Below are 13,948 nucleotides of genomic sequence, written 5' to 3'. Positions count from 1 at the left end.
CACTTCCCCAGGTGAGTGCCCTAGAAACACCCTCCTTCTAGGTCTTCACCCATGTGGCTCTGCTTCCTGGAATGCCCGCCTTCCTTCCTGGGCCATCTGAACTCTGCCCCTCCCAAGGCTCAGCCCAAGTCGCCTCCGCCATGAAGCCTCCCTAGATTCCCCATCCGTAAATGTTCTCCCTGCCTTCGCACACGCCAGCCAGAGGGGTCTTTGCTGAACAAAAACCTGACCATGCCAGGTGTCTGCCACCCCCCCCAGACCTCAGGGTGAAGTCCTCACCCTTGACATGGTTATGTGCTTACGAGGCCTGGTTCAGTCTGGCCCTGTTGACCCCTGCAGTCTGGTGTCCTCTGCCTGTTGGCCTTTGCCCTTTACCCTCTGGCCAGCCTGAACTGCTGTTTGTTCCTTGAACTCACCTTTGTCTCGGGGGCTTCCTGATGTTTGCCCAGGCTGCTCCCGCTGCCTGCTGGGCTGTTACCTCCTCGCCCCTTCCCCCCGCCCACTGAAACCCCCCAGGCCTCTGTCGGGTTTCCCACTGCCCTGTGCCTCCCTGGGACAGCCGATGACTTACTGGGCAGCAGGTAAGCATTTTGCCCCTCTCTGCATCCTGTCGGCGCTCTGAGGGCTGGCTAGCTTGGCCTTGTCCATGTTGTGTCCCTAGGGCCTGGCCACGGTGGGTGCTTGGCCCCCAACAGGCATCGCCCTTGGTGCTTCAAATCCATGTTTTTTTTTTTTTTTTTTTTGAGTTGGAGTCTCTCGCTCTGCCACCCAGGCTAGAGTGCAGTGGCATGATCTCAGCTCACTGCAACCTCCGCCTCCCAGAGTCAAGCGATTCTCTTGTCTCTGCCTCCCGAGTAGCTGGGACTACAGGTGTGTGCCACCATGCCCCGCTAATTTTTATATTTTTAGTAGAGACGGGGTTTCACCATCTTGGCCAGGCTGGTCTCGAGCTCCTGACCTCAAGTGATCCACCCACCTCAGCCTCCCAAAGTGCTGGGATTACAGGAGTGAGCCACTGCACGTGGCCTGCCATTGACTTCTGGGAGCAGTACTAGGGGTTAACAGAGCTCATCATTCCACATGGCAGATGAGGAAACTGAGGTTCAGAGAAAGTCCAGTTGGGAGGTGGCAGGGTTGGGATGAACCATAGGCATCGAGACTCCAGAAGCTGAGCTCTTGCCTCCAGGGTAAATTGTGTGTGTGTGTGTGTGTGTGTGTGTGTGTGTGTGTGTGTGTGTATATACACATACATATATGTGTGTGTGTGTGTGTGTCTGTATATATATATTTTTTTTCTTGAGACAGAGTCTCTCTGCTCTGTTGCTCAGGACAGTGGTGCCATCTCAGCTCAATTACAGTGATTCCCCTGCCTCAGCCTCTCAAGTAGCTGGAACTACAGACATCCACCTGACACCTGGCTAATTTTTCTATTTGTAGAGACGGGGTTTTGCCATGTTGGCCAGGCTGGTCTTGAACTCCTGGGCTCAAGCCTTAGCCTCCCAAAATGCTGGGATTACAGGTGTAAGCCACCGTGCCCAGCCTCCAGTGTGAATATGTGAATGAGGGATGAATGAGTGGGCAGCAAGGAGTCTTCGGGGGACCATGAGAAAGCTCAGCATCTCCCAAGGAGGGCCAGGGCAGGGGAGGGCAGTGGCTAGAGTTGCTGGGTGGCCAGTAAGGGACAGACGTGAGCAGCTGTCCCCCCACGCCCATTGCCCTGGCCCCGATTGTGGCTGCTCATGACCAAGGCACCTCCCCAGGGGTCTCAGGGGACTGGGGGCTAAGGAGGGGACACCAGGAGCTGTCTGCCTGGGCCTCTTCCAGGGCAGGGAAGAGGACGAGGTTTGTGTTTGAGAGATGGGGATGCTTCCCAAGCACCGCTGTGAGCCAGCCAGGCTCTCAGGCACAGCCTCGTTCAGTTCATTCTCACAATGACCCAGAGGAGACGACCCCATCATGGCACCTCAGCATATCATAGATGAAGACACTGAGACCTGCCTGAGTTCCCCTGGCGTCCTCCCCTTCCCACACCTGGGCCTTCTCCTGGAGCCGCAGACGGCAGAGTGGCTGGGATCTTGGGCTCCAGAACTGGGCAGGCTGAATCCTTTTAATTTTTATTTAAAAATTTTTTTTTCTTTAATTTTTTTGAGACAGAGTCTTGCCCTGTTGCCCAGGCCAGAGTGCAGTGGCGCAATCTCAGCTCACTGCAACCTCTGCCTCCCGGGTTCATGCGAATCTCCTGCCTCAGCCTCCCAAGTAGCTGGGATTACAGGTGCACACCACCATGCCTGGCTAATATTTTTGTATTTTTTTTAGGACAGACGAGGTTTCACCATGTTGGCCAGGCTGGTCTTGAACTCCTGAGCTCAAGTGATCTGCCCTCCTCGGCCTCCCAAAATGCTGGGATTACATATATTTAAATTATTATTAATATTATTTTTTCAGAGACAGGGTGTTGCCCTGTCGCCCAGGCTGGAGTGTGGTGGTACTACCAAAGCTCACTGCAGCCTTGACCTCCTGGGCTCAAGTGATCCTCCTGACTCAGCCTCCTGATTAGCTGGGACTACAGGCATTTACCACCATGGCTGGCTAGTTATTTAAAAAATTTTACTGTAGAGCTGGGGCCTCACTATATTGCCCAAGCTTGAGCTTCTGGCCTCAAGCAATCCTCCTGACTCAGCCTCCCGAGTAGCTGAGACGGCAGGTGCGAGCCACTGCGCCCGGCTCTGGGCTTGAATCCTGACTTGCCCACTTCCTGGCTGAGTGACCTTGGACAAATGACTAGACTTTTTAGGACCTCAGTTTCCCCATCTGGAAAAGGAGGGTGATAATAGTAAAACTTTCTAGGAGTAGTGTGAAGAATAAATGTGCTAATTCACATAAGACGTTTGGAACAGAGTCTAGGAAACATTCTCTCTGCTGGTGTCAGTAACCGTAGTAATCATGGTCCTGACATCATCCGTGGAACCCAAAGAACAGCCCTGAGATTGAGGACTTTCTCCGCATTAGGCGGATGAGGAAACTGAGGCCCAGGGGGGTGAGTGACTTTTGTTTACTCATCAAGCATCAATAGAGCGTGCTCCCTGTGCCAGGCACCGTCCCACACCCTGGGGAGACAACGAGAACTGGACAAAACCCCAGGCCCCGACATACACATGAGTACAAAGCGGGGTCACTGTGGGCTGAGAAATGTCCTGTGGGGAAACGAAGATGAGAGCACGGCAAGGTCGGGGCCTCGTTAGGAGGGAGAGGTCAGGCGAGGCTGCTCTGGAATTCTGACATTTGAGCTGCAACCTAGAAAATAAGGACTCGGTGGTGGAACTTGGGTCATATCCACCCAGGCGTAGAAAACAGCAAGGACAAGGGCTGGGAGGGGGACACGAGCCTGGCGAATTAGAGGACCAGCAGGGAGCCAAGGAGGCTGGCCTGAGGGGGCGGTGTGGAGGCTCCCGCAGCAAAACAGGGACCCTCAGCTGTGTGAGGCCCAGTCCTCACTGTGGGGGCACTTCCCCTAAAGAGCTTATAAAGAAAAAAGCAACCTGCTTTAGGGATGCACCTATAGTCCCAGCTACTCAGAAGGCTGAGGTGGGAGGATGGCTTGAGCCCAGGAGGTCGAGGCTGCAATGAGCTATGATTGCCCTGCTGCAGGCAATACAGTGAGACCTCGTCTCTTAGAAAAAAAAAAAAAAAAGCCTGGGCACGGTGGCCCACACGTGTAATCCCAGCAATTTGGGAGGCCAAGGCAGAGGATCATTTGAGCCCAGGAGTTTGAGACCAGCCTGGGCACATAAGGTGATCTCGTCTCTACAAAGGGAAAAAAAAAAAAGCTGGACATGGTGGCACATGCCTATGGTCCCAGCTACTTGGCTGAGATGGGAAGATCGCTTGGGCCCCAGAGGTCAAGGCTGCAGTGAGCTATGATTGTGCCACTGTACTCCAGCTTAGGTGACAGAGTGAGACCCTGTCTTAAAAAAAAAAAAAAGATAAGAAAATAGGTGGTCTTTTCTCTGCCTTCTGGCAGAGAAAAGTTCTGTGTGTCTCAAGTAAATATCCTATGGTTCATTTTGGCAGTACCTTGAAGGCTAGGAGATGGTTGAACCAATGCCTTTCTCTGGCTCTCCTAGGTCAGCCCACTACCCACTTCACTGTTGTATTCTACAATGGTCCCATCCCCTCAGGGCGACGCTAGACCAGGGATGGTTAGACAGTGACACTCTGCCCTCCTGTGCCCATGGCAGACATCAGTAATGGATCACAGAGTATGTTGCTCTGTGCTCTGGGAGCCAGGGGAACTGCTGTTACCATACAAAATAAACCAGTTTGCTATTCCTTGATTGTCTTAAACTTCACTGGTTAACCACGAGCCTGCCTACTCACGGGCTGGATTCGCCAGGCCCACTGTCCCCTCTGTCCTTTGCACAGAAGGCAAATGAGGTGAGCACCTGCATCCCAAACACCCTGGCCCATTTTCAGAGGGCCCTTTCTCACCGTGGCCTCCTGCTGGCACCCATTCTTGTTCTTTTTCTTTTCTTTCTTTCTTTTTTTTTTTTCTGAGATGGAGTCTCACTTGGTCGCCCAGGCTAGAGTGCAGTGGCACGATCTCAGCTCACTGCAATCTCTACCTCCTGGGTTCAAGTGATTCTCTTGCCTCAGCTTCTCGAGTAGTTGGGATTATAGGCCCCTGCCACCATGCCCAGCTAATTTTTGTATTTTTAGTAGAGGTGGTGGTTTCACCACGTTGGCCAGGCCGGTCTCGAACTCCTGACCTCAGATGATCCGCCCACCTCAGCCTCCCAAAGTGCTGGGATTACATGTGTGAGCCATCGCGCCCGGCCCCGTTCTTGTTCTGAACAACTCTCAGGACACCCAACAGCCAGAGACTCCACCCGTGCCTGCCTCTCTCTTGGGAAAATGCAGGATTCCTGAGCCCAGGCTTTCAGGGCAACAGGCAGTGTAGGGTCCAGCCATCCGGGGTGGGAGCAGCAGTAGGAGGGAGGGACATCCAGGGAGCAGCGGGCCACAGTGGACATGGTTTTCCTCTCCCACCTGAGAAGCGCCGGGTCAGCTTCAGCCGAGGAAGTGGCTTCGACAGCCTCCTGTCTCTCTTTGTTCATCACGTGTGTGGGGCTCCTCTTGTCTCTGCACACATGTTACTAGCCCTCTTGTTCCCTTGCCTCATGTCCAGCTCCTCAGCCCAGCCAGCCTGCCTCCCCCAGACAGCAGATCCTGAATCTGATCCCAGCCCCTGGCCACACGGGTCCGAGCCCCTGGTCTGCAGTGGTGCCACAGCCTCGGCCTCACTGGGCTGCTGCCTGCCTATGCTGGCTCTGCTGTTCTTGGCCCCGTACAGCCTCTGCTAGAGCTTTGGAAAATGGGACAGCCCCTCTGTGACTTCCCACTGCACTTAGAATAAAGCCCTAGCACCTTGCCTGGCCCACAGGGCTCCCTGAGGTCTCTGACCTCAACTTTTCCCCTGGGTCACCGTGCACTGGCCACACTTGCTGTCCCTCACCTGTGCCGAGCTCATCCCACCTCAGAGCCTCTGCCCCTGCTGTTCCTTTTGCTAAGGAGACTGTGGCCTCCAGTCTCGGCTTGGCTCGTTCTGTCTCGATAGTCACACCTTCACCCCAGTCAGCTGCTCAGAGAGGAGGTCCCTGTCTGTCCTGTACAATCTAGGGTCATCTGGGTTTGTGCTGACATATAGCAGCTGCCATACAGGGTCTTAAGTGATTCTGTGATTTGTCCTGGGGCGCAAAGTCAGTAGAAGCAGAGCCTGGACTAGAACTCGGGCTCCAGTGCCGGTCAGGTCCCAAGTCCCCAGGAGAGCACAGGCCAGGGCACGGCAATAGGAGGCCCGGGCCAGGCCAACTGGGCATGCTCACCCTGCACCAGGCTCCGCACTGGGCATCCCACGGTGCCAGCTCCTTGGTGCCTCCCAGCTCTGAGCTGCTGGTGCCGTTGTCTGTATTTGGCAGAGGGAGGAAGCTGGAGGCTTTGAGAGGTAGAGCTGGCATTGGTGTCCACAGCCAGCTTCCGGGTCTGCAGCCAGCCCAGTATCCCCCGCTTCCCCATCCCTTGTTCTTTTATCTTAGTTCCTGCTCACTTGAGCCCAGTTCACCGTCGTGGAAGATCAGGAACCACAATGAGGGCTGCTTAAGAAATGGCAGATCCCAGGCCTCTAAAGGTGACTGTGAGCTCTGTAATCACCTGGAAAGTGATGAGGGCATTATCCTGAGTGGAGACAGCAGGGTACACACCGTCATCGGGCACCAGTCCATGATGGAAAAAATGTAGGCAGAGAAGAAAGATGGGATGGATGCAGGCTGAGGCTGGTCGTGGGTGTGTGAGGTGGGGGTGGGGGGCGGGTGTCCTCTGGTGGATTATGTGTCCTATTTTCCAACTTTTCTGCAACTATTTTTTTTTTTGAGACAGTCTCGCTTGGTTGCCCGGGCTGGAGTGCAGTGGTACAATCTTGGCTCACTGCAACTCTGCCTCCTGGGTTCAAACGATTCTCCTGCCTCAGCCTCCCGAGTAGCTGGGATTACAGGCACCCACCACCACGCCTGGCTAATTTTTGTATTTTTAGTAGAGATGGGGGTTTCACATTGGCCAGGCTGGTCTCAAACTCCTGACCTCAGGAAATGCCCCCCTCGGCCTCCCAAAGTGCTGGGATTATGGGCATGAGCCACTGCGCCTGACTCTACAATGGCTTTTATTACTTTTATAATAACCAAATATCCTAGCAATATGATAGCAAAAGTAGTGGGTGGAAGCCGGAGGAATGCTGTCCTCGCATCGACACGGCCAGCTGTTGATTCTGGGCCGCGCCATGCAGAGTGGGCGCGGAGACAGCCTCTCAGCAACACACTGGGGGCTTTCCTGCGGGCAGGCACAGTGCTGATGAAACGGTGCCATGCGGAGAATACGAGGAGCGGCCCCATTTTACAGATGAAGAGACTGAGGCTCAGAAGGGTGGAGACCCTTGCCCAGGTCACACAGCTCTGTGTGTGTGTGTGGAGTCTGGGTCCAGCTCGCTCTGCCTCCGTGGTCCTGAATACTGGGGCTCAGACCCGCCGGCTTCTTGCTTTCTTGCTCTGGGAAACCTGTAAAACCGGAGGCTACTGGGGGGAAGGGAAAGGAAGAGGAACCATCTCATGGCTGTTTGGGACCCTGCTCCAGGTCTCCAGGGAGTGTGGGGAGGGGCATGCCACTGGAGAGAGTTGTTTGAAGAGATAATGGGAGAATAATTTGCCGAGGCTGCCGCTGCGCCCATCCCCGCTGCGCCTGGCTGATTGCAGCTTGGGGTAATGCTTTATGATTTATCCGTCTAGCAATCTCTGTCCCACCTTTTGCACTGCAGAGAGCAGCTGCCGCAGTATCATCAGCATGGCAGGAAATGCAGGGCTGGCCTCCCAGCAGGATCCCAGAGGACATGAGTCTGCAGGAACTGAGAGTGGCAATTTCGGGGGAAGTCCTAGAGGACCGGGGCTTTTGGGAGACTGAGGCCTGGCAGTGCGGGGGCTTGCTCAGGCCCTCAGAGAACTAGAGGCCAAAGTGGAGTTGGACCCGTGTGTCCTGGGAGCATTCAATCATTGATTCATTTGTTCACTGATTCATTCAGTACATCTTTACTGAGCACCTACTCTATGCCAGGCCAGTGCCGGTTGCGGGGGGGCATCAGGGACTGAGGGGGGCAAGGTGCTTGGAGTCTCCTGGTGGACGAGGGCATTCACCCAGCCTGGCGCCGTGTTGGGGAAGAGAAGGTGGGAGGTGTGGGAGGAGATCCAGCACGGAGTGGGAACTGTTTTGCAAGTGGCAGTCAGCTTTCAGGATTTTTATGAAATGAGATTTCTTTTCTCCCCTGCCCTTTTAAAGAAGTGTAAGAACGCCGTTGTTGAATCTAGGATTTTCTTTTCTCATCTCTACCCTGTCTCGTGGAGCTGGTTCCCAAACACAGTCAACCATATCAGAAACCTCGGCTTCCCGTGGCTGGGGATCGCAGGCCCCGTTCTTCACAGCCTGGGCCTGCCTCTGAGGCCTGGCACCATGGCTCTTCTCTAATCCCCAAAGGGGTCTCTGGACCCCAAAGAGTTAAGACCCTGTTCACGAACAAGGTTGTGTGAGGTGTGGCCTCTGTATAAAAATCTCGGGCTGAGTTACTGGGTGGGGAGGGGCAGTGAGGGGTCTTGGTACGTCCCTGCCCATGTACTAGGAGATTGGGTATTAGGAAGGACTTCCCGGCCGGGCGCGGTGGCTCACACCTGTAATCCCAGCATTTTGAGAGGTTGAGGTGGCCAGATCATGAGGTCAGGAGTTCAAGACCAGTCTGGCCAACATGGTGAAACCCTGTCTCTACTAAAAATACAAAACTTAGCTGGGCATGGTGGCACGCACCTGTAGTCCCAGCTACTCGGGAGGCTGAGGCAGGAGAATTGCTTGAACCTGGGAGGCGGAAGTTGCAGTGAGCGTAGATCGTGCCCCTGTACTCCAGCCTGGGTGACAGAGCGAGACTCAGTCTTAGAAAAAAAAAAAAAAAAAGAAAGAAAGGGAAGGACTTCCCATGGGGCCAGAGTGGGGACTCGGGAGGGTATTGTGGAACCTTCCTCTTGGGACAGCTGGTGGGACGAGGTAACGGGGGTTGGGCTGTCCCTGGCCACTGGCTCTGGTGTTTGCGGAGGTCGTAGATCAGGGCTTGGGGCACGGCCAGTGCTCAGGACGTCCTGTGGTGTTAACAATCTCAGCTCATTTGTCCAGGCCCACTCAGGGGTCTGAAAGGAGGGTGTAAGCTTGGCTCTCACCTCGCAGATGAGGAAACCAAGACTCTGAGGGGAATCGTCACCTGCCCCAGGTCACACACAGGTCAAGAGTGGGGCAGGATCAAGCCAGGACTGAAGCTTGAGCCCTTCTTTTTCAGTTTCTTAAACTTAAAAAAAAAAAATTCAACACCTTTTTCTTTTTCTTTTCTTTTCCTTTTTTTTTTTTTTTTTGAGACAGGGTCTGGCTTTGTTGCCCAGGCTGGAGTGTAATGGTGTGATCATAGCTCACTGCAACCTCAAACTTTTGGGCTCAAGGGACCCTCCTCCTTCAGCCTCCCAAACAGCTAGGAGGACAAACACAAGCCACTACGCCCAGCTCCACTAATTTTTTTTTTTTTTTTGTAGAGAGATGGGGTCTCACTATGTTGCCCAGGCTGGTCTCAAACTCCTGGGCTCAAGTGATCCTCCTGCTTCGGCCTCCCAAAGTGCTGGGATTCCAGGTGTGAGCCACCTGACCCGGCCTCCTGTTTTATATTACAGAGTTCCTGCATGCTCAATGCCACCAGTGAAAATAATCACGGAGATTCACAATCATAATGATAATCATAGGGACCCCTCTGCCACCCCTTTCTCCTGCACACATGAAGCACTTGTCTGAAACTGGGGGCCTGCATGGTGGACCCCCAGAGCCATCCATCCTCTGGAGCCTGCAGATGCTGGGGCTGGACTCCGAGATCCTGCCGTGAACCCGTGACCATGCTGAGCACCTTGAGTCGCCAGTCTGCAGGGAGACTCGGGATAACGGGTTGTTCCTGGTGCCATCTCTACTCCTCCACCCTGGCCTGGCCTGAGCCAGCAATGATGCTGGGACTCCTGTCCCTTCCACTGTGGGTCTGGAATCAAGCAGAAGATGTGGAAGAAATCAGGTCCGCGGAGGACTTTCGGCTTCCACCTGGCTGTCAGAGAGGTGGGCAGGGCCAGGAGAGCCGGTCCCTCTCTCCCCTTCCTGGTACTGAGCACAGAGGCAGCTCCCACTCTGGAGTATGGGCTCTGGTCCTGGCCACCTCGTTGGCTAGCTGTGTGAGTCTGACATTAACCGAGTGACTACTATGTTTGCCAGGCACAGGAGTGGGCAGTGCAGGTTTGGAGGTGAACTAGAAGATAGGGCTCCTGCCTCAACAGCCCGTGGCCTGTCACTGCACAAGTCACACAAATCATTCCCAAGGCACAGCTGCTTGAGGTGCCACCAAGGCCCAGCTGGGGGATGGGGTGCTGGGAGTGTGTCCTGGAGCATGACCCGGCCTGGGGTGGTCAGGGAGGCTTCTCTCAGGGAGATGCTCTGGTGCTGAGAAGGAAGCGGTGAGCGGAGTCAGGCAGGTGGGGAGGAGGGGGAAGGGCAGACCATGTGGAAGACATCCACATGGACGCCCTGAGCCAGGAGGGGCCTTCACCTCCAGAAACCTCAGTTTCTCCATCGGTAAAGTGGGCGGGATCGGCCTCACCTTCTGGATGTTGGGACGATGGGGCAGAATCGTTCCTGGAAAGCACACGGCCGCGTGCCTGCCTCTCAGATCTCCTGAATAGCCGTTAGAATCACAGATGCTTATGGCAGATCCCCTGAGCTTGTGGGGGTCCCCAGAGACCATCTGGTCCAGTGGTTCTCAACCTGGGTGGTTCTGCCCCCGAGGGGATATTTGGCAATGTCTGGAGACACTTGAGGTTGTCCTAACTTGGGGAGGGGGTGCTACTGGCATCTGTCTGGCAGAGGCTGGAGATGCTGCTAAGTGTCTACTATGCACAGGACAGGCCTCCACGACAGTGACCTGGCCCCGAACGTCAGGAGTGCCGGGGTGGGGAAACCCTGATCTAGTATGAGCCACTTACTTTACTCACAGGGAAACCGAGGGGCGTTGTGGGGAAGGGGTTTGCTCAGGGTCCTCCCCCAGCACAACAGGTTAGTGCCAGGCCAGGGGCACAGGCCCGTGTCCCAGCACCAGAGCAGGTCTGGGAGCAGCGTGTCTGAAGGAGAGAGGGAGGGACTGGCAGGAGGGGAGGGAGGAGGTCCGGGTCTGTGGGAACCTGACCCTGGACCAGGGGTGGGGGATGGAGTCACGTCTCTCAGGCATCCTGGGGACAAAATTCTTGGGCATGATCTTCATCATAAGCCAGCAGCTCAGTCGGGTGCCCACTGCAAGAGGGAGTGTGCAGCTGCTTCAGGGGGTCCTGACTCAGCCAGCCGGTGGCAGATGGGTGGCACGTCAGGCTGGGACCATGGTGTGAAATCCCAGCCTCACAGCTGTGATTTGCAGGGTGGTAGAGGCCTGGGGGTGGCTGGGGTGTCTGGGAAGGTTCAGACCCCCCCATCCCGTCTCTCTGCTCCAGTTGAGGCAGGCTCCCTCCTCCACCTTCTGATGATGAGCAGGGGGTTACGTAATGTTTGGGTAGCAGTCGCTTTACCCATGCGCTTACACGGGGGCGGTGCAGCCTGGCTTGCCGGAGGGGCGGGTGAGGCGGGGCGCCTGGGAGGCAGGAGCCCTGGGTCTGAGCCCTGTTTCTGCTGGTGACTTGCTATGTGACTTTCGGCCTGTCTCTCTCCCTCTCTGGGCCAGTCTTCTCCATACACAGAGGGTGGGAGCACATCACTGGTTTTCTTTTCTTTCTTTTTTTTTCTTTTGAGACGGAGTCTCGCTCTGTCCCCCAGGCTGGAGTGCAGTGGCGTGATCTCGGCTCACTGCAAGCTCCGCCTCCTGGGTTCACACCATTCTCCTGCCTCAGCCTCCCGAGTAGCTGGGACTTACAGGCGCCCGCCACCACACCCGGCTAATTTTTTTGTATTTTTAGTAGAGACAGGGTTTCACCGTGTCAGCCAGGATGGTCTCCATCTCCTGACCTTGTGATCCGCCCGTCTCAGCCTCCCAAAGTGCTGGGATTACAGGTGTGAGTCACCACGCCCGGCCCACTAGTTTTCTTTTCTTTTCTTTTTTTTTGAGATGGAGTCTCACTTTATCGCCCAGGCTGGAGTGCAATGGTGTGATCTCGGCTCACTGCAACCTCTGACTCCTGGGTTCAAGTGATTCTCCTACCTCAGCCTCCTGAGTAGCTGGGATTAGAGACATGAGGCACGTGCTTATTTTGTATATATAGTAGAGACAGGGTTTCACCATGTTGGCCAGGCTGGTCTCAAACTCCTGACCTCAAATGATCTGCCCACCTCTGCCTCCCAAAGTACTGGAATTACAGGCGTGAGCCACCATGCCTGGCCACACCTCAGTGGTTTTCTAACTGTGCCCACAGAGCTCTTAGGTCTCAGCCAGGGTCTCTGGAGGTCCCTGTTCCATGGGGCTCAGGAAGAAGGAGCCGAACACCAGCTGGGCTCTTGCTCCCTCTGCCCCTGCCTGGCAATTTGTGTGTTTATTCATTCACCTCACCGGACAAACATGCCCCAGGACCATGTTACACGCCAGGCCTCATGCGGGTCATCAGGGCACAGCGGTGTCAGGGGGCCTACATTCCGGTGGGGGACTGGCCTGGAGGCACATATGGTATAGCATGGTCCAGGCTCTGCTGGGACAGACAAGCGGGCAGGGGCACAGAGGAGGCCCGGAGGCCTCAGTCCTGGGGCTGGGCCAACTTCCTGAAAGCAGCAGCATCTAAGCTGGGGCCTGGCGGGAGAGTAGGTGGGCCCATGTTAAAGAAAGCGATATTCTGACGCTTCTTAAAATGGTCAGGAAGGCTTCACTGGGGACTCTTGCAATAGGTGTCAGGACTATCACAACCCGGGAGAGAGAGGGGACTCAACTCCGAATGCGAGGAAGTGAGGCTTCACAGCCAATGAACAGGGTGAGGGGTCAGTGGATGGAAACTAAGAGGAGGCCTCCAGGGCAGGGGATTCCTGCTGAACTGACTGGGCAGGCTGATGCTGGAGGCGGGATGAGGACTCACAGGTGAAGCGAATTGGGGAGGAGGCACTTGATCAGATATGGTGGGGGTGGGGATTCTGGCTACAGCTGGGCCAGGCAGGCTGAAGAGCAGGGGAGGGGCCAGGGGACAGGTAGAGGCCAAGTGAGAAGAGGGCTCAGAGGAGCCTGTCTGAAGTCTGGGTGTGGAGTATGGGGGGTTTGGCAGGAGGAAGCTGGAACATCAGGCTGGGCACCCTCTCATGGACATCACCTCATGGGGGGCTTCTTGGGGCCCCTGCTATTGGCACAGAAGGGAGCTGGGGCCCCACAGTGATAACCTCTGCAGGGGTAACTGGATAGGCCCCCAAAGGCTCCCCGCTGAAGCCGGTTTCCCTCTGCAAAGACCTTCACTGCCAGCCTTCCACAGCTGCTCACTGTGCTGGCGCTGTGCACAGCCTCCATCTCCTTAGAGCAGCCCCTGTGAGCCATCTGCAGGGACGCCTTTGGGTGCCTTTTGTTTTGTCTTTATTGTTTTTAATAACCTTTTAGAATCACTCAAGTAACACAAAGTCATTGTGGATAAGTTAGAAGGTTTGCACGAAGAAGAAGTAACCATCTGACATCCAGAGATGTCTGGTGACAGCTGGGTGTGCCCCCACATGGGTCATTAAGTCCTGGTGCCAGGCATGTTCCCTCCCCTGCCCAGGGGCCCATCCTGGCCTGGGAGTCTGGAGTCATGGGCCAGGCTGAAACAGAAGAAACTCAAAAGAAGCAGGGAGAAGGCAGGTTTAAGGGCCAGGACGGGGGTGGCTGTGTCCCTTCCTCCTGCTGTGGGAAGGGACTTGAGATCCGTGTGCTTTGCTTCCTTCTTGCTTGGCCAATCCAAGCAGGGGCTCAGAACAGACCTCAGGGCTGAGCAGAGGCCAGTAGACCCTGAGAGTCCTGCCAGGCTGCAGGGATTCTGGGTGGGCCTGCGGACATCACATGCACGGGAGGGACGGATGCTGGGGTCGCACACTGGCCGGCAGGGCAGAGGACAGGACAGGCAGGGCGGGCTCCGAGTCTCACGCGTTGCTGTGGATGAATCTCCTGATCTCTCTGTGCCTCAGTGCCTCATCTGTGAAATGGGATGGTTGGGCCGACCTGCCGAGGGAACCACCCTCTCAGCACAGTGCCCAGGTTTGGGCTGCTATCATGGGCTGTTACAAAGGCCTGTGGTTCCTGAGCCAGGACCTACTTCCCTGGGCCTCTGGCACCCTTCAAGGTGTTCTGGGGTGGGGACAGGGAAAGGTG

At 55.5% G+C, this 13,948-nt stretch overlaps 1 protein-coding gene across 3 annotated transcripts in view; it reads left to right on the top strand.

The window, feature by feature from the left end:
- Nucleotides 1-13,948, top strand: part of NCS1 (neuronal calcium sensor 1) — a 64,509-nt gene that overhangs the window by 29,441 nt on the left and 21,120 nt on the right. The gene's annotated exons all lie outside the window — the stretch shown is intronic.

The sequence above is a fragment of the Pan paniscus genome, chromosome 11 (genome assembly GCF_029289425.2).
Source record: "Pan paniscus chromosome 11, NHGRI_mPanPan1-v2.0_pri, whole genome shotgun sequence".
NCBI classification, from domain to species: Eukaryota; Metazoa; Chordata; class Mammalia; order Primates; family Hominidae; genus Pan; species Pan paniscus.
Note: the sequence above shows the minus strand (reverse complement) of the source record. Positions and strands in the feature narration are given on the sequence as shown.